We start from the raw sequence: 21,162 nt of genomic DNA on the forward strand, positions 1-21,162 counted from the left end.
TACATATTCCCAGACCACAGAATCAGGATTACTAGAATGGACATACATGGACTGGTGGCAATATTGGGTGTACCACAGGCATTTCATGTTTAGTATTCAATACAAACTCAATGATGACATGGGAATGTTCAATGATGCTTATTTGAAAGCACATAGTTCTCATATGCCACCCATAGAATTAGAAGTAGTACAGACAAAGCAGGCCAGACTATTGCAATCCCATGGAAAATTGCCATGATCAGAGAGAACATTCTATTTATTGTAATCCTATGCTCCAGAAAATGTATGAGTAACTGAGGAGGAGGTATCATATGTCTGCCTGATGCTCAGTTATTCAAAACGTAGTTGTGTGGATACAGTATCCATTGTGCTACAAATGCTACCCTTTCACCCTCTCGCTAATTTACAAGAAATGCTCCTTATGTTTCCAGCAGCTGGTGGCTCGATACTGAGTTTCCTGAAGTCCCACATGGAGATGGAAGTCATCTTGTCAGAGGACAGGGCGAGGGAGAGTTAGGATAGTGAGAAGAAGCGGGGCAGAAAGAAGGGCGTGAGGTGCATACCCAAACCGGCGGAGAAAATACAAGTCAAGTGCTTTCACCTTTGGGTCAAGTACAGGAAATACAAATGTAGTTGATTGATAGTGAACTTGAAATTGATCCTGACAAAAATGAGGAGAAAGAACCTGCATTGTCAGTCGAGAAGAGAGTCTGACACAATGATCAGGAAAATGCCCAAGATGACCCAGTGGGCCGATTCCGGTTGGCCAGATAGCTTTGTACGGCCGGCCTGCCAGATAGCTAGGTCCAGCCAGACCTAGCTATCTGGCCGGACCTAGCTATCTGGCTGGCCAAGCTGTCTGGCCGGCCGGACCTAGCTATCTGGTAGGCCAGACGTAGCTATCTGGTCAGGCTCAGCCGGCCAGAAAGCTAAGTCCGGACAGAGCTATGTCCGTCCGGCTGGCCATCCAGATAGCTTGGTCCGGCCAGCCAGATAGCTAGGTCCAGCCGGACAGATAGCTTCATTAAATAGTACCAGCAAAAAAACAGTCTCAACGTCAACAGTGAAGAGGTTACTGCGGGATGCTGGACTTCTAGGCATTGTTGCAAAGAAAAAGCCATATCTCAGACTGGCCAATAAAAAGAAAAGATTACGATGAGCAAAAGAACACAGACACTGGACAGAGGAAGTCTGCCTAGAAGGCCAGCATCCCGGAGTCGCCTTTTTACTGTTGACATTGTGACTGGTGTTTTGCGGGTATTTTTTAATGAAGCTGCCAGTTGAGGACTTGTGAGTCATCTGTTTCTCAAACTAAACACTCTTATGTACATGTCCTTTTGCTCTGTTGTGCACCGGGGCCTCACACTTCTCGTTCTATTCTGGTTAGAGCCAGTTTGCGCTGTTCTGTAAAGGGAGTAGTACACAGTGTTGTACGAGAACTTCCGTTTCTTGACAATTATTTGCATGGAATAGCCTTCATTTCTCAGAACAAGTATAGACTGAGGAGTTTCAGAAGAAAATTATTTGTTTCTGGCCATTTTGAGCCTGTAATCAAACCCACAAATGCTGATGCTCCAGATACTCAACTAGTCTAAAGAAGGCCAGTGTTATTGCTTCTTTAATCAGCACAACAGTTTTCAGCTGTGCTAACATAATTGCAAAAGGGTTTTCTAATGACAACTTAGCCTTTTAAAATGATAAACTTGGATTAGCTAACACAACGTGCCATTGGAACACAGGAGTGATGGTTGCTGATAATGGGCCTCTGTACGCCTATGTAGATATTCCATAAAAAATCAGCAGTATACACCTACAAGTCATTTACAACATTAACAATGTCTACACTGTATTTCCGAAACATTTGATGTTATTTTAATGGACAAAAAATGAGCTTTTCTTTCAAAAACAAGGACATTTCTAAGTGACCCCAAACTTTTGAACGGTGGTGTATATGCTATATTTGATTTGTTGTGTTGTTTCCTGTTTGGACCCCAGGAAGAGTAGCCACTGCCTATAGGCAGCCGCTAATTGTGGATCCTTATAAATACTACAATTCTAAATGATGAAGAGATTGAATATGCACCCTGATGGCAGATGCGATTTTGTCAATCTCTCAAGATACTTTGTAAAACAATGCTGTTTTCTCAATATTGATGTTGATATCTCACCAAGTGTCCAGCAGCAAGTGATCAAGAAACGGAATTAATTCCTGCAACATCTGGATTGTTAGGTATGTTGTCATGGCAATGGCATTATGATGCTGCATTATGCATGGCCCAGAATTCTCAACCTCAAAATCCCAGTAAGTCCTGACAAAAATGGTGGCCCACTTTTCCTCCACAATGACATGGATGGAGGTACAAAAGCATGAACTATCAAATCAAATTTATTTGTCACATGCGCCGAATACAACAGGTGTAGACCTTACAGTGAAATGCTTACTTTCACACCCTTAAGCCCTTAACCAACAATGCAGTTTAAGAACATACCAAAAAAAAGTACGAGATAAGAATAACAAATGATTAAATAGCAGCAGTAAATAACAATAGGAGGGCTATATACAGGGGTACCGGTACAGAGTCAATGTGCGGGGGCACCGGTGTCGAGGTAATTGAGGTAATATGTACATGTAGGTAGAGTTATTAAAGTGACTATGCATAGATAATAACATAGAGTAGCAGCAGTGTAGAAGGGTTGGGGGTGGGAGGGCAATGCAAATAGTCTGGGTAGCCATTTGATTGGATGTTCAGGAGTCTTATGGCTTGGGGGTAGAAGCTGGTTAGAAGCCTCTTGGACCTAGACTTGGCACTCCGGTACCGCTTGCCGTGTGGTAGCAGAGAGAACAGTCTATGTCTAGGGTGGCTTTAGTCTTTTTAAGGCCTTCCTCTGACACCGCCTGGTATAGAGGTACTGGATGGCAGGAAGCTTGGCCCTGGTGATGTACTGGGCCGTATTCATTACCCTCTATTGTGCCTTGCGGTCGAGGCCGAGCAGTTGCCATACCAGCCAGTGATGCAACCAGCCCGGATGCTCTCAATGGTGCAGCTGTAAAACCTTTTGAGGATCTGAGGACCCACGCCAAATCTTTTCAGTCTCCTGAGGGGTAATAGGCTTTGTCATTCCCTCTTCATGACTGTCTTGATGTATTTGGACCATGATAGTTTGTTGGTGATGTGGACGCCAAGGAACTTGAAGCTCTCAACCTGCTCCACTAAAGCCCCGTCGATGAGAATGCGGGCGAGATCGGTCCTCCTTTTCCTGTAGTCCACAATCATCTCCTTTGTCTTGATCACATTGAGGGAGAGGTTGTTGTCCTGGCACCACACAACCGGGTCTCTGACCGCCTCCCTATAGGCTGTGTCATCGTTGTCGGTGATCAGGTCTACCACTGATGTCTCTTCACGAGAATCTGAGGACCCATGCCAAATACTTTCAGTCTCCTGAGAGAGAATAGCTTTTGTCGTGCCCTCTTCACTACTGTTGGCTTACTTGCAAAATGTTCCAAAAATATGTGTGACATACAGTACATACTTAATGAACACAACTGGCCTACAATACAGTCATCGAACCTACTGTACATTATACCAGCATTGACCAGGATTTGTACCTGATTCCTCTAATCTTCTTGATTGATGATAGTGATCAGTTATATCTGGTGTGTTGGGCTTATAGTGAGATTGATATTCAATGTAATTTTCACCACTGGTTTAAAAGCATATTGTCAATATCTGACTTGACATACAAGGTAAAATGAACAAAAGGATTGGGTCATGTTTTATAGCAAAGTGTATTCTTTAAGGCAGCACCCAGTTGTTGTGGGTAGAGACTGGTTAGACAGATCCTCTTGCTGATTCCACTGTTCCATTCTCTCCACCGGCAGTTAAACACTGGGTGGAAGGGAGCAGAGAGAAGATAGTAAGAAGTCATCCTACAGTTTATAGTGTTGGCTAAAATAGAATTGTTGAAGATTATACATTGGTACAGTCATACGGGGTGCTTTGAATACACGGGATGGTTAACCATCACCTGGCTTGTGGCAATAACATCTCTCTCTCTTTCTCTCTCTTGAATACAAAATGAAAAGTATGAAAAAATGTGATGCGTTTTGCTGCCTTTTTCAACAATCTCGTCACCATATTCTTTTGTACTGCTTTCAGACGCCATATAGAATAGTAGGAGACTGCTAGTTTCTTACCAATGTACATAAGGAATTCATCATGGATCTCGTATCTCCCAGTGTAAGCCTGGCAGCTTAGCGATGGGATGCAGCAGCTAATTGGTGAAGATGAGGTGAGATGCCACTCTGCTCCTTTAAATAGTGTACACCGTCAACCAACCACACACATAGAACCATAAACATTGATAATGGTGCCACAATCACTGGCAGTGTGCCAAGATGTTGGTCAGTGACAGAAGCAATTCACCCTCTACTGAACATAGGCCAAGTCAGATGGAGAACTGTTTCTCACCAAAGTGACCATACGTTGTATTACAAACATGTCTCAGGTGTGTATAAAATGTGATTGAAGTCAATGATTTCAAAAGCAGCCATAAAATAAACTCCACTGTTCATTCAGCAATACGTGGAATTGTACCATAGACAGCACAGATTGAAGTAATATAAAATGTAGGATTGTGAAAGATAATGTCACTCCAAATGATGTCATAGGCTTCAGGTTCCCCTTTTGATTGTGGTAATCTGGTTGTCAGGTCCTATTACAAATAGCAGTGAGCGTTGCATAAAGACATCTGCCCCTGTACAAGCTTTCTCTTTCTCTTCCGGACCCTGATAGGGTGAAAGAAACATTGTGTTACGTAGCTGGCTCCCACATAGCCTGGTTAGCTACTCTGTCATCCTGACAACGCAATGACACTGCAAGCAATGACACCTTCAAATGATAACAATCTCACGACAGAGAGGATAAAGAGAATATCTTGACACCATATTATTTCCTCTTTTATTCAGTGAAAGAAACAATGATATAGCTACAGGTTCATTTCAACAAAACAGCACAAAGAGACAGAGAGGGAGTGAAATGGGAGACTTGTCAGATCTTAAAACATGCACCTTTTTTTAACAAAGCAAATTTGAGGAAATCACTACCGAAGTTCTATCAACACATTGACTGTAGTACTTGCTTATGAAAAACACTAGATCACTGCTACTCGCCTTTTCGAAATGCCTACAAGGCCCTCCCCGCCCTCCCTTCGGCAAATCATATCACGACTCCATTTTGCTCCTCCCTTCCTATAGGAAGAAACTCAAACAGGAAGTACACGTGCTAAGGTCTATTCAACGCTGGTCTGACCAATCAGAATCCATGCTTCAAGATTGTCTTGATCATGCGGACTGGGACATGTTCTGGGTAGCCTCTGAGAATAACATTGACGTATAAATGGACACTGTGACTGAGTTCATCAGGAAGTGTATAGGGTATGTTGTTCCCACAGTGACTATTAAAACATACCCAAACCAGAAACCGTGGCTAGATGGCAGCATTCGCGCAAATCTGAAAGCGCGGACCACCATGGCATGGCAGAGTGACTGGGAATATAGTTGAATACAAACAGTGTAGTTATTCCTTCCATAAGGCAATATAACAGGCAAAACGTCAGTACAGAGACAAAGTGGAGTCGCAATTCAACGGTTCAGACACAAGACGCATGTGTTAGGGTCTACAGACAATCACAGATTACAACGGGAAAACCAGCCACGTCGCAGCCACCGACGTCTGGCTCCCAGACAAGCTAAACACCTTCTTCACCCGCTTTGAAAATAACACAGTGCCACTGATGCAGTCCACTCTCAGCCCACCCTCGTTTTCCGTGGCCGACGTGAGTAAGACATTTAAGCGTGTTGACACTCGCAGGGCTGCAGGCCCAGATGGCATGGCTAGCCGCATCCTCAGAGCATGCGCAGAACAGGTGACTGGAGTTTTACGGACATATTCAATCTCTCTCTATCCCAGTCTGTTGTTCCCACTTGCTTCAAGATATCCACAATTGTTCCTGTACCCAAGAAAGTAAAGATAACTGACCTAAATGACTATCGCCCCGTACCACTCACTTCTGTCATCATGATGTGCTTTGAGAGGCTAGTTAAGGATCACACCCGAGACGCACTTCAATTTGCTAACCGCCCCAATAGATCCACAGACGATGCAATCGCCATCGAATTGCACACTGCCCTATCCCACCTGAACAAGAGGAATACCTAAGTCAGAATGCTGTTCATTGACTATAGCTCTGCCTTCAACCCCATAGTACCCTCCAAGCTCATCATTAAGCTCAGGGCCCTGGGTCTGAACCCTGCCCTGTGCAACTGGGCCCTGGACTTCCTAACGGCCGCCCCCAGATGGTGAAGGTAGGAAACAAAACCTCCACTTCGCTGATCCTCAACACAGGGGCCACACAGGGGTGCGTGCTCAGCCCCCTCCTGTACTCCCTGTTCACCCATGACTGCGTGGCCATGGACGCCGCCAACTCAATCACTCAATCATCAAGTTTGCAGACGAAACAATAGTAGTAGGCCTGATTACCAAAAATGATGAGACAGCCTACAGGGAGGAGGTGAGGGCCATGGCAGAGTGGTGCCAGGAAAATAACCTCTCACTAAACGTCAACAAAATGAAGGAGCTGATCGTGGACTTCAAGAAACAGCAGAGGGAGCATGCCCTATTCACATTGACAGGACCGCAGTGGAGAAGGTGGAAAGCTTCAAGTTCCTTGGCATACACATCATTGACAATCTGAATTGGTCCACCCACACAGACAGTGTGGTGAAGAAGGCACAACAACGAAGGCAAAACAGATCATCAAGAACATCAACCACCCGAGCCACGTCCTGTTCACCCCGCAATCATCCAGAAGGTTCATCAAAGCTGGGACTGAGAGACTGAAAAACAGCTTCTATCTCAAGGCCATCAGACTGATAAATAGCCATCACTAGCCGGATACCACCCAGCTACTCAACCCTGCACCTTGGAGGCTGCTGCCCTATATATATAGAAATGGAATCACTGGCCACTTTAATAATGGAACACTAGTCACTTTAATAATGTTTACATACTGCTATACTCATCTCATATGTATATACTGTATTCTATTATACTGTATTTAATCAATGCCACTCCGACATTGCTCATTCTAATATTTATATATTCCATTCTTTTACTTTTGATACGTGTATTGTTGTGAGATGTCAGACACTACTGCACTGTTGCTAGGAACACAAGCATTTCGCTACACCCGCAATAACATCTGCTAAATATGTGTATGTAACCAATACATTTCCTGTTTAATAAAAGTAATCTACTTGCACTCCGGCAGTCATTTTGAGATGGTTTCCAAGGTAACTACAGTATGTACCTGCCTACTGATCTCCTGAGTAGACACCAAACACCACCTAATCTGCCTGCCTAGTATCTCACAACCCAAGATGGCCACAAACGCATAGCGAACGTTTTTATTGAAGAAGGCATAAATAAAAGGATTCAGAGATGAGTTAGCATAGCCCAGCCACATAGAGGCCTCCAGGACTATGGGGCTGATCCTGTCTCCCCACAGAGTTAAGGCTATGTTGATACAGAAGTAGAGGAGCCAGCACATTAGGAACACCCCCATGATCAAACCCAGGGTCCTTGCAGCCTTGTTCTCCTTTCTGATGGAGAAACCCCCCAACCTAGCCTGGACTCGCCTGGCTGGATCTGATCTGGCTGGGTCTGGCCTGGCTGGGTCTGGCCTGGCTGGGTCTGGCCTGGCTGGATTTGATCTGGGTGGGTCTGGCCTGGCTGGGTCTGGCCTGGCTGGGTCTGGCCTGGCTGGGTCTGGCCTGGCTGGATTTGATCTGGGTGGGTCTGGTCTGGCTGGGTCTGGCCTGGCTGGGTCTGGCCTGGCTGGATTTGATCTGGCTGGGTCTGGTCTGGCTGGATCTGGCCTGGCTGGGTCTGGCCTGGCTGTGTCTGGCCTGGCTGGATTTGATCTGGCTGGGTCTGGTCTGGCTGGGTCTGGCCTGCCTGGGTCTGGCCTGCCTGGGTCTGGCCTGGCTGGGTCTGGTCTGGCTGGGTCTGGCCTGGCTGGGTCTGGCCTAGCTGGGTCTGGTCTGGCTGGGTCTGGTCTTGCTGGGTCTGGCCTGGCTGGGTCTGGCCTGGCTGGGTCTGGCCTGGCTGGGTCTGGTCTGGCTGGGTCTGGCCTTGCTGGGTCTGGCCTGGCTGGGTCTGGTCTGGCTGGGCCTTCCCTGATAGGGTTCTGGTCTGTGTGGAGCTTCCCGGGATGGTTCTCCATGGCATGGATCCACCTGCTTCTGAGCCACCATAAAGATCCTCCCATAGACAAACAGCAGGAACACAACAGGAATGAAGAAACACACCATAGAGTCAGCCACAGAATAGGGTGTGTGGATCTGGGGCACACAGGTCTGGCTTTCCTGCTGAGTGCCCCTGTGCCCAGTATAGGGCGCCAGATAGTACATGCTGAGGGAGACGCAGAGGGAGGAGATGGGGAGGGGGAGCAGCCAGGAGAGCAGGAGGAGCATGGTGACCCGTCTGGGAGACATGCGGGTGGGGTAGTGAAGCGGGTCGCACACTGCCACGTACCGGTCCAATGCAACACAGCTGAGGTTGAAGATGGAGGAAGTGCACAGGGTCCGCCATTGCTAAAGAGACAATGAAGGTGTTGGTGGGCGTCTGGAGGTTCCGGAAGCGTCCGACACAAGCCACGATGAAGAGGTTGCCCAGTATGGCGAATACCGGTATGGGGATGAGGACGCAGAGCACACACACTTTGAAGGCGGTGCTCCGGAGCAGGGCTGAGGTGCTCTCGTTGTGCCCCCCAGTATCAGTGAGGTTGATGTAGTCTGTGGTGGAAGAGTTGGACCCAGAGAGTAGAACACCGTGAGAGAGATCGCCAGCCATCCACATCGACAGGCCAATTACTGAGAACCCAGAAGGTGTAAATGAATTAGACTGATAACTACAATCACAAGAGGCTTTCAGCTATATGCCTCACTAAATATATAAACTCAATGTATCCTGACTTAGCTGAAGATAAAATCCCTTAATTTATAGATAAATATCCTCTTAGTTTGAGCGATTGACCTATGGCTTTCGGTTGGAGTCTAAAAGTCCGATTACGCTCTCTCTCTTCCTTTATCAGGGACTGCCTTGTCCCCTCTCAGTGCTGTTTGTCTCTACATCTCCCAGCTGTGCATCTCCAGCCATGGGTGGACATAGCAGCACTACACATGTCAATCATTAACCAGCATGCATTTGGGTGTTGGGTGTCAGGGGGTAACGGAATGAATGAGAAGACTAGGTAGCTATGGCTTCATATGGCTCTTCCAGAAGGCCTGATCGATCCAGTGCTCTCTCTCTCTCTCTCTCTCTCTCTCTCTCTCTCTCTCTCTCTCTCTCTCTCTCTCTCTCTCTCTCTCTCTCTCTCTCTCTCAATTTCAATTCAATTCAATTCAATTTGCTTTATTGGCATGACGTAACAATGTACATATTGCCAAAGCTTATTTACAATATAAAAATGAGAATCAAAATGGTCAACGGGACAACAGTAACAACAATAACTAAGTGTCAAAATAACCATACATTCAACAATAACAATAAACATACAGTAGAGTACATGTGCAGGTTGATTGGTCTGTCAGACACTGTCCCTCAACTTATGGCAGGCAGCAATGTAGTGCGCTGCCAACCCACAGCTCTCTGCGTCCTCCCCCAACAGGACGGGTAGCCTATCCTCATCAGAGAGGTCTTTGAAACCTTGAATAAGAGTTTCAAATTTGGGGAAATGACACTCTCTAATTGTTTTATATTTTTGACATTTTGTCAGGAAATGCAGCTCCGTCTCAAGTTCTGCTGTTGTGCAGTGGTTGCACAGCCTTTCCTCTACAGGGAGCCAGGTTTTCCTGTGTCTACCCTTCTCAATGGCAAGGCTGTGCTCACTGAGGCTGTACTTTGTCAAGGTTTTTCTAAGGTTTTGATCAGTAACCATAGTCAAATAGTTAGCCATGGTGTACTGTCGATTTAGGGCCAGATAGCACTGCATTTTGCTCTGTGCTTGTGCTTGTGTTTCCCAATAAGCAATGTAGTTTTGTTTTGACTGTGTTGTAATTTGGTTTATTCTGATTGATTGGATGTTCTGGTCCTGAGGCTTCAGTGTGTTAGTAGAACAGGTTTGTGAACTCAGCCCCAGGACCAGCTGGATGAGGGGACTCTTTTCTTTGCTCAGCTCTTGGTATTGCAGGGCTTGGTAGTGATATGAGAGGGGGTCACTGTATTTTAGATGTTTCCAAAACTTAATTGCTCTTTTTTGAGTTTTTATTATTAGTGGATATTTGCCTAATTCTGCCCTGCATGCATTGTTTGTAGTTTTCCTCTGGACATGTAGGAGAATCTTACAGAACTCTGCATGCAGGGTTTCAATGGGATGTTTGTCCCATTTGATGAAATCTTGTTTTGCAAGTGGACCCCACACCTCGCTGCCATAAAGTGCAATTGGTTCAATGACATATTCAATTAGTTTTAGCCAGATTTTAATAGGTATTTCAATTTGAATTTGCTTTTTAGTTGCGTAGAATGCCCTGCGTGCTTTCTCTCTCAGTTCATTCACTGCCTCATTAAGGTGTCCAGTTGAGCTTATTTTTAAACCTAAGTAATTGTAGTGTGTGCAGTACTCTATATATTTTGTACCAATTGAGAACTTTGGTCTAATTCCCTGAGATCTGGATCTTCTCTGGAAAATCATTATTTTAGTCTTTTTGGGGTTTACTGCCAGGGCCCAGGTCTGGCAGTACTGCTCTAGCAGATCCAGGCTCTGCTGTAGGCCATGTGCTGTGGGTGACAACAGGCATAGGTCATCTGCGAAGAGTAGGCATTTAACCTCTGAATTATGGAGACTAACACCAGGGGCTGAGGATTTATCTAGAATAGTGGCCAATTCGTTGATGTAAATATTGAAGAGTGCAGGGCTCAGATTACAACCCTGACGAAGGCCCCGCCCCTGGTTAAAGAATTCTGTTCTTTTCTTGCCAATTTTAATGCTGCACGTATTGCCAGTATACATTGATTTAATTATGTCATATGTTTTACCCCCTACACCACTTTCAATAACTTTGTAGAACAGTCCTGTGTGCCAAATAGAATCAAATGCTTTTTGGAAGTCGATAAAGCAAGCGTATATTTTGGTATTATTTTGGTGGACATGTTTACCTATCAGGGTGTGTAGGGTGTAAATATGATCGGTCGTGCGATGTTTTGGTATAAATCCAATTTGGCTTTTACTCAAGACATTGTGCTTATTAAGGAAGTTTAGAACTCTTACATTTATAATACTACAGAAAACCTTCCCCAGGTTACTGTTCACACAAATGCCTCTGTAATTGTTAGGGTCAAATTTGTCTCCGTTTTTAAAGATTGGGGTTATGAGTCCTTGATTCCAGATGTCAGGGAAATAACCTACACTCAGGATCAAATTAAACAGTTTTAATATGGCCAATTGAAATTTTGCACTAGTGAGTTTGAGCATCTCATTTAGGATGCCATCAGGTCCGCATGCCTTTTTAAATTTGAGAGCCTGAAGTTTCTTATAGAGCTCCTGGTCAGTAATTGGGGAGTCCAGTGGATTTTGGTTGTCCTTTATAGCTTTTTCTAATCCATTCAACTTCTCATGAATTTGGCGTTGTTCTGCGTTTGTGTCAATTTGAACGGTGTTGTAGAGTGTTTTAAAATGGGTTGTCCATATGTCACCATTTTGTATCGCTAATTCCTCTTGTTTAGATTTCTTGAATTTTTTCCAATTTTGCCAGAAGTTGTTTGTGTTTATGGACTCCTCAATTAGCATCAGCTGCTTTCTGTTGTACTGGGCTTTTTTGGTTCTGAGTGTACGTTTATAGAGTTTTAAAGTCTCACAGTAATGAAGGCGTAATTCACCATTATTTGGGTCTCTGTGCTTTTGGTTGGATAGTGTTCTAATTTTTTTTCTTATAATTTTACAATCTGCATCAAACCAGTTGTCATCTGTGATCTTTTTTGTTTTGTTTTTTATCAATTTCAATTGTGCTTCTTTTGCCGTTTGCCTGAATATATAGTTGATGTTTTGTACTGCTAGATTGATGCCTTCTTTACTGTGAGTGAATGTGGTATCCAGAAAGTTATCTAAGAGTGTTTGGATATTTTGGTTCCAGGTTGCTTTCTGGTATTCTTCTGTGCTGTTTTGGGCCCATCTGTATGAATTTCTGATGTTGTACAGCTTACTGGGCTGTGAATGTGTGGTTGTTTCCATGTCTGTTCTTTTGAGGAACAATGTAATTTGGCTGTGATCAGACAGAGGTGTTAGTGGCTTGACAGTGAATGAGCTGAGAGAGAAAGGGTCAATGTCTGTGATCATATAGTCTACTGTACTGTGGCCAAGAGGTGAGCAGTAGGTGAATCTCCCCAAAGAGTCCCCCCGTAACCTACCATTGACAAAGTACAGACCCAGGCTTCTACAGAGCTGCAAAAGATCCCTTCCGTTTTTGTTGACGGTGCTGTCACTGTTGTTTCTATGGGGGAGATTAAGGCAGTTAGAAACAGTATGGCCTGTAATAAAGCTGTCCCCTCGTGTGCTCGTTAGATCAGGTAGTGTTCCTGTGCGCGCATTTGTGTCCCCACAGATGAGCACATTTCCCTGGGCCTGGAAATGGCACGTCTCTTCCTCAAGGGTAGGGAAGATCTCCTCTGAGTAATATGGGGATTCTGAGGGGGGGATATAAATTGCGCAAAGGAACACATCTTTTTCTGTCAGTACAAGTTCTTTTTTCAGTTTTAACCAAATGTGATATTTGCCAATTTTGAGGGGGTCAATTAGATGTTGTAGTTCGGATTTGTACCAAATGATCAGTCCTCCAGAGTCTCTGCCTCTATTGACAGAGCTGTGTTTCTGTGATGGTACAATTACCTCTCTGTAACCTGTGGGACAGTGAGTGACAATGTCAGCCTTACACCATGTCTCCTGCAGAATGATGACATCAACATCTTTAAGGTTTTTGTTGAACTCCAGTGCTAAACTCTTCAGTCCAAAGGTTGATGAGTTTAGGCCCTGAATGTTCCACATGCTAACTGATAGCGATTTCATGTTACAAAAGAAAGAATAGCAGTCAGAAATACTGTGACTACTAACTATTAAGTTGTTAACTATTAAGTTGTTAAGAGCGAGATAAACAGGATAACAGCTAACATTATTTCTGTTATATATATAAACATTCCTATTCATTGAACAAGTACATTTGAGTACAATAGGTGTGTGTGTGTGTGTGTGTGTGTGTGTGTGTGTGTGTGTGTGTGTGTGTGCGTGTGTGTGTGTGTGTGTGTGTGTGTGTGTGTGTGTGTGTGTGTTTTAGTGCAGTTTAGTGCAGATGTATTGGAGGAGCTGTTAAATCTCACTTAATCCTACAGGGTTCTCCTGTCCTCTGACGACCTCTGCGTAGCTGCGCTGGTCCTGCTGTTGGGCCCTGTGGAGTGGAGGGGGACCAGGTCTGGGCCGTGGGGCTTCCTCTCTGGTCTGGTTGGGGTGGTGGTCTGATGCGGGGTAGTAGGCTGGGCCCGGTCCGGTCTGGCTAAGCCGATGGAAGTGGTGATGGTCTGGTGGTGGGTGGGGCCTGTGGGGTGCGCTGGGTCTGGTGTGGCGTTGAAGGGGCCTGGGGCTCCTTGTTGGTGCAGTGGTCTGGTAGGGGTCTCTGGGTGGTCCTCTGTCCAATACGGCATGAGGTGTTTGTCTACCAAGTGCCACGTCCTTTAGAGACTTGGTAAACATCCCTAATGTCTGTTTCCTCAGATGGGAGTGGTCGTGCAGATGCTCTGGGGTGATTGTTGGGTGGTGAGCAACGTGTACGTTCGGGAGTAGGCCACACCCTCTGGTGATGTCAGCGTTGACTTTCTGAATGGTATGGGGATGAAAGTCTTTGCGGGGCAGCAGAGTGGAGATGGTGATGTGGGAGTTGGGGAACCGCTCAGAGGCCCTCTCTGCTATTCTGTTGACCAGGCTGCCTACTCTCTCCTGCTCCTCTCGCAGGTTGTTGGTGCCGGTGTGAATAATAATGTGGCCTGGTGTGCCAAAGTCAGGCTGGGACAGGATGTGGAGTGCATCCTGTGTTTTTGGGCAACATATTTTGCGCACCTTGTGTTGTGGGAAGAGTTTATCTTCTTGGAGGAATTTCCCATTTGAGTCAATGAGGATGGCCACCTCAGCGGGTTTTACCAGATTATTGCGTTTACGGTCTGGGGCTGGAGTACACAGGGCCTGTGTACATGGAGGGGCGTGTGGGGGTGTGTCAGGGGGGGCCAGAGAGCTTCTCTCTGTAGTAGGTGTTTCCATGTGAGCCTTCTTGTTGACTGGGGGTGTGGGTAAAGTGTTGTCGGTATGGGGGGGGGTTGTGGGTAAAGGTGGGTCAGTGGGGGTGTTAGGGGTGGTGGGGTTGTTAGGGGTGGTGGGGGGCTGCAGCTTCTCTCTAGGAGTCTCTACAGTCTGCTCTCTGTGCTGCAGCACCCTCTTGATGCCAGACAACTCCTTTGCCATCTCCTCCTTTACCTGCACCAGCTCTCTCCTCATGGTGGCCTTTACATCCTCAAGAGCTGTGGTAAGGCTCTCTCTCAGCTCCTGGACAGAGTTCTTCAGCTGGGTCCTGCACTGGTTGATCTGGTCCTGTAGAAGCTCTGTGTCTGGGCTGGTGGTGGTGTAGCTGAGGGGCTGCTCCTTCAGCTCAGTAACCCATACCTCTATCACAGCTAGCCTGTCTCTCAACAGGCTGATGGTGGTGTGGTCTTGGCTCTGGTGGTTGTAGGCAGGTGTAGCAGTGTGATGTTGTTCCCCTAGATTACGCACCAAATTGCACACAAGGACCAATTCAAATAGGCCAGGTCAAGAGGGGATGTTAATAATCTGATAATAATAATAATAATTCAGTGTATTTTTTTATTTAATTACAGCTGCATAGCTAATGTTTTTATTTGGTGTACAAACACTTTTTCATACCAATATTGTACATACAAGTGATTGTAAAAGTTTTGTATATTTTGGTTTGGCCCATCGCGGGTTATCTGTATCCCCATACCACTTTATCATTCTCTTTTGCCTGACCCTCGGCTAGCAAGGTGCCGGATAGCTGTGACTGCACCAAGGGTAACGTGTGTGTTGTCTCTTCGTGTGCAGGGCAAATAAAAAGATTTCAACGAGCAGACCATCAGTTGTGGCAGCGTCTTCATTAAGAATTACACAACGCAGAACGAACCACGCTACAAACTGGTGCCGCGACCTGCCGACTGGTTAGCTCAAGCTGACCACCGGAGCTGTGCATGTGGAGGAGATGCGCGACCCGCGCATGCGCACTTGTTGATGGTTTGCTATAAGTGAATGTATACTGTAAATAGTGAAGGTGAATGTAGCATATTCACTAGATAATTGTATTGGCGTTTATTTGCATGTTTTGAGGGAATTTGTTTATTGCATTTTTTTTTTGTATTTGTATGCAGTAAATTACATTGTAGTTTAGTTCTCTATTGAGCCATGGAAGACTCTCAAGTCCATAAGATGAGTTATGCTGGGGATTTTGGTGTGGTTAGTGTGGGTAGAGGGAGGGGTGTCCATGCATTTACACCATTGGTACAGTCAGCTCCTGGGAGTAGAGTGGCTGCTAGTCCTGAGTTTACAAGCACTGGGAGGGGTAGGCTGTTTACTCCACCTGACCAGGGTATCCCACCTCTGTCTCTTGATGTACCATTGTCCCCAGTCCTCAGTAATAATGGGACACCGAGTCAGCTTAGTGACCTTATTAAGCAGATTGGTTCAGAGATAGGAGAATCTATCAGAGCGAGTTTACTGCAGCCTGGGGCTTCAAGTCTTTCTCCTGCCCATTCCCCTGACCAATCCCAGCAGTTTCCCCTGCCTCAACAATGTGGGTCAACTTTAATTGATGCGTCCAAGCTGAATCTGGTTGTGAAGTCAGAGGTTAGTGCTCCACCTTTCTTCAGGGGTGATGGCTCAGATAAGTACTCTGTCCTGGAGTGGGAGGAGCTAATGGGAGTCTACCTAGAGAAGAGGGGTTACACTGGGTCTGAGAATGTTGGGGAGGTGATGTCTAGGCTCATGGGGAGGGCACGGGATGTGACCAAAGTCTGGATGCGTAACAACCCTGTTGTCACAGATGTTAAGGCAGTGTTCAGTGTTCTCAAGCAACACTTTGGGGATACTGTCTACTCAGGTATGCCATTAGCTGACTTCTATTCAATGAGACCATATGCTAATGAGGGTCCACTAGATTTCTGGATTAGGCTTAACAAAGCTGCAGAAGCAGCTGAACAGTACCTTGTAAGTGAGGGTAGAACCTTGCCCAATCAGTGCTCAGAGTTGGCAGTCATGTTTGTACGTAACTGTCCTGATAAAGAGTTGGCCCAAGTGTTCAAATGCAAACCCCTTCGTGACTGGACAGCCAGTGAGGTACAGGATCGTTTGGATGAACTGTTAAGGGAGCGTAAAGCATGTAGAACACAACTTTCACAGCAGGTGGCTGCTGTCTTCGACTCCCCCCAGGAGGAAGTGGATCCTGAGAGCAGACCTAATGTGTCATCTTTTTCTCGATGTGGCCGTGAACCAGAACAGGCCCAATCTGTATCTGAGGGTGGGACATTAGAGAAGGTTTTGAGTATGCTAGAGAAGGCTCTTGTCAGCAATACTCAGTCTGTGAACAGAGGGCCCCGTAAACAGTTCCCCAAACGTGAGCGTGAGTGCGCTGTCTGTGGAAGCACTAATCACTGGACCAAAGCTCACTGTCAGATGCACCAGCTGTGTTTCAAGTGCTTCTCTCCTGGCCACATGAGCTTTGACTGTAGTGAGACTGGGAAGCGAAAGAGCCCTGTATGTGGGCAGACTGGCAGGTCTCAGGAAAACTAGAAAGTCTCCATTCTGAGGAGGGCAATGTGAGGCAGTCTAATTTTTCCTCCACTGATGATGATATCCAATCTGTTTATTCTTATTTTTGTGAGTCAGTACCCAAGAACAACACAGTAATTTTTCAGAACACAATGAGAATTTCTCAGAATGACAGTTTGTTTTACACCACCGTGCTAGTACAGGATAAAGTTGAGCTGAAGGGGATGTTAGATAGTGGGTCCATGGCTACTACTCTGCGCGCAGATATTGTACCTCGGTTGAGGGAGGCAGGAGTGGTAGAGGGGAACTTTCTAGCTCCTTCAGACATCATACTGGTGGGTTGTGGTGGGACGCAAACTAGCCCAGTGGGCATGTGTGACTTGAAACTACAGCTTTATGGCTTCAGTTATGTAGTCCCAGTGCTGATTGTAGATGGGCAGGTTGATGAACTCATTGTTGGCACTAACGTGTTGAAGTCTCTGATTAGACAGTTCAAATCAAATGACAGCTACTGGCAGGTGGTGGGTACGCCAGGTCCCTCTGGACAGTGTGAGGACAGCCAGTTCCTGCGTCTCCTATCAAATCTGGAGAGATGGAGAGGAGACTCCATCCCAGATAAAGTGGGCACCATTAAGTTGAAGAGGGCAGTAACGCTCCAACCCATGAGTGAGCATCTTGTGTGGGGCCGCTTACCCCCAAAGACAAAACTCTCTGTGGGCAGTACTGTTGTTGTCGAACCCAGCACGTCTCGTTGTGTGAATCGACACATACTAGTAGGGAGAGTAGTTACGCCTCTGTGGGGGGATGGATGGCTCCCTGTGAAGATTGTGAATCCAACAACTTCGCCAGTTACCCTGAGACGAAATGCTAAAGTGGCAGATGTGTACCCTTGTATTGCATTGGAGGATTTTGATGATGTCAAGCAGAAAGCTGCTTACCAGAACGTGGCAAAAGCACAATGTGACAGCTCACATGGCAGTCTTACAGCCAAGAGTTCAGTTGATGGCAGTGTAGTTAATGGAAACAGTACACTGAGCAATCTTGGACTTCAAGGCCTGTCGGTTGAGGAGTGTCCAGTCTCACAGTTCTGGAAAGACAAACTTGTCGGTTTAATTGAGAAGTATGACACGGTGTTCTCTAGACATAGCCTGGATTGTGGAGAGGCAAAAGAGTTCTGCCATCGCATACGGCTGACTGATGACCGCCCATTTCGATTACCTTATCGTAGGCTTTCTCCAGCTGATTACCAAAAACTCAGGGAAACACTGGATGATATGGAGGAAAAGGAAATCGTCAGAAAATCCAGCAGCGAGTATGCCTCACCATTGGTGCTGGTATGGAAAAAGAATGGGGACTTGCGTCTATGTACTGACTTTAGGTGGTTAAACGCCCGCACAGTGAAGGATGCTCATCCCCTGCCTCATCAGGCTGATGTACTGGCGGCGCTGGGAGGTAATGCCTTCTTCAGCACAATGGACTTGACATCAGGGTACTACAATGTGCCACTGCATGAAGAGGATAAGAAATACACTGCCTTTTCCTCTCCTTTAGGTCTGCACGAGTACAATCGTTTGCCTCAGGGCCTTTGCAACAGCCCGGCTACGTTTATGAGAATGATGCTGACCATCTTTGGGGACCAAAACTTTCTAAGTCTCCTTTGCTATTTGGATGATCTGATGGTTTTTGCTAAGACGGAGGAAGAGAGTCTGCAGAGACTTGAGATGGTTTTCCAGCGGTTGCAGGAGCACAATCTTAAACTGTCTCCGTCTAAGTGCAAGTTTTTGAGGAGGTCTGTTAAGTTTTTGGGCCACATCATTTCTCAGGAGGGCGTAGCCACTGATCCTGCTAAGATTCAAACCATTTTGAATGTGACTGAGAGTGAGATGATGGAAGCTGATGGTGTCACTCCGTCTCCTAGCAAAATCCGTTCTTTCCTTGGTATGGTAGTATACTATCAACACTACATTGAGAATTGTTCCATGGTTGCTAGGCCATTGTTTCAGCTGACTACAGGTCAGAAGAAGCCTAGGAGAGGCAAGGGCAGAAAGAGGCCTGGTCCCTCTCGCAGGCTCACTGCTGCAGACTGGACTGCCGAGTGTCAACTCGCTTTTGAAGCTTTGAAAGCAGCACTAGTTGACCAGGCACTGCTGGCTCATCCAGATTTTTCTCAGCCATTTTTGCTTTCTGTTGATGCATCTACTAGTGGTTTGGGAGCGGTACTATCCCAAGTGCAAGATGGGAAGGCCATAGCCAGGCCAATAGCTTTTGCTAGTAAATCTCTTAATCATGCACAATCCAAGTATCCTGCTCACCGGCTGGAATTTCTAGCCATGAAATGGGCCATTCATGATAAGTTCAGCCATTGGCTGCGAGGGCATAAGTTTACGGTGTGGACCGACAACAATCCACTCAAATATATTCTTACAAAGCCGAGACTTGATGCATGTGAGCAGAGATGGGTTGCAAAGCTGGCACCTTTTGATTTTGATATCCAGTACATACCAGGGCCCAAGAATGTCGTTGCTGATGCTTTGAGCAGAGAGCCATTTGTCCGCCCCAAAGTTCTGCACCGACTGACAAGAATTCCATATGATGTCCTGCTGGAGGAAGCCAGAGGTCTTCGACTGGATGATGTACAAGACATGTTCCGTCTCTCCTGTGAGCAGCCCGAGGCTGGCTGTGGAACGTCTATGGCTCCTGGGAGTGAGTTGAGTAGAGCTGGAGACGATGTCAGTGGGTTGGTTTCCTGTGAAGAGGTGTCTGCTGTCCTCCAAGCCCATCGCCGATGGGATGATGGTGCCACAGTGAGGTCCGTTTCACATGTGCAGCACCTTGAGAAGTTGATGTCCATGGGTCAGAGCCCTTTACCTGTCCTTACACACAAGGAGCTGTATGATAACCAGTCACTGGATCCTATCATCAGCAGAGTAATGTTCTTTGTAGATAGAGGCCGGCGCCCATCTAGGAGAGAGCGAGTCTTTGAAGCTAAAGAAACAGTTTATACTCTAAGACAGTGGGGGAAACTCACCACGCGGTTAGGGATTCTGTATCGTGTCTCAAAACACCCAGTGAGTAAGAAGAAAATATTCCAGTATGTCGTACCTGTGTCTTTGAGAGGCCTTGTGTTGAAGGGAGTTCATGATGATGCTGGTCATCAGGGTCAGCAGCGCACATTGTGGCTCACGAGACAGCGGTTTTACTGGGAATCTATGGAGAAGGATGTCAAGGAATATGTGGCCCACTGTAAGAGATGTGTGTTGAGTAAAGCACCTGAGCCTGAAGCAAGAGCCCCACTTGTCTCCATTGTGACAACGGCACCTTTAGAACTTGTGTGTATTGATTTCTGGACTGCCGAAGATTCAAACAACAAGTCTATTGATGTGTTAGTAGTGACTGATCACTTTACTAAGCTGGCCTGTGCGTATCCATGTCCAAACCAGTCTGCTAAGACTGTTGCTCGTGTTCTCTGGAATAATTTCTTCTGCATTTATGGGTTCGCTGATTGCATCCATTCTGACAGGGGTGCAAACTTCGAGAGTTTACTTATTGCAGAATTACTTCAGTTATCTGGTGTTGAAAAGTCCCACACCACACCTTATCATCCCATGGGTAACGGTCAAGCAGAACGTCTGAATCGCACACTGGGTGGGATGATTAGAGCTCTGCCAGCTAGGTCTAAGGCTAAATGGCCTCAGATGTTGAACACATTGACATTCTCCTATAACTGCACTGTTCATGAGACTACTGGGTTTCCACCCTTCTTCTTGATGTTCGGACGCACCCCTAGGTTGCCGGTAGATGTTATGTTTGAAAGTGTGCTGTTGGATGGGGACACAGTAGATGTGGATAAGTATGTCCAGTCTCTGGGTGAGGATCTGAGAGAGGCCATGACATTGGCCCAGCAGCATGCCAGTAAGCAACAAAAGAGACAAGCCGAGGTCTACAACAGACGGTCTAAGGGTCACTCGGTGCAGAAGGGAGATAGAGTTCTACTTGCTAACAAGGGGGAGAGGGGCAAGAAGAAACTGGCTGATCGCTGGGAGAGTGTGGTGTACATAGTGGTTGCAAAGAACAGCTCACTGAACACATATCGTATCCAACACCCTACCACTGGACGCATCAAAACTGTGCATAGGAACCTGATTATGCCAGTCAACTTTCTGCCTTTACCTTCGTGGGAGGAACCTGAGGGTCACGGATCTCTATCGAGTGGTGACGTGATCTCTGAGATGTCTGCAATGTCCAGCCAAATGG

The 21,162-nt window shown here is 46.2% G+C and overlaps 1 pseudogene; it reads right to left on the minus strand.

The window, feature by feature from the left end:
• Window positions 1–2,370: 2,370 nt before the first annotated feature.
• LOC129829481 (D(4) dopamine receptor-like) lies at window positions 2,371–8,918 on the minus strand (annotated as a pseudogene).
• Window positions 8,919–21,162: the final 12,244 nt, after the last annotated feature.

The sequence above is a fragment of the Salvelinus fontinalis genome, chromosome 31, assembly GCF_029448725.1.
Source record: "Salvelinus fontinalis isolate EN_2023a chromosome 31, ASM2944872v1, whole genome shotgun sequence".
NCBI classification, from domain to species: domain Eukaryota; kingdom Metazoa; phylum Chordata; class Actinopteri; order Salmoniformes; family Salmonidae; genus Salvelinus; species Salvelinus fontinalis.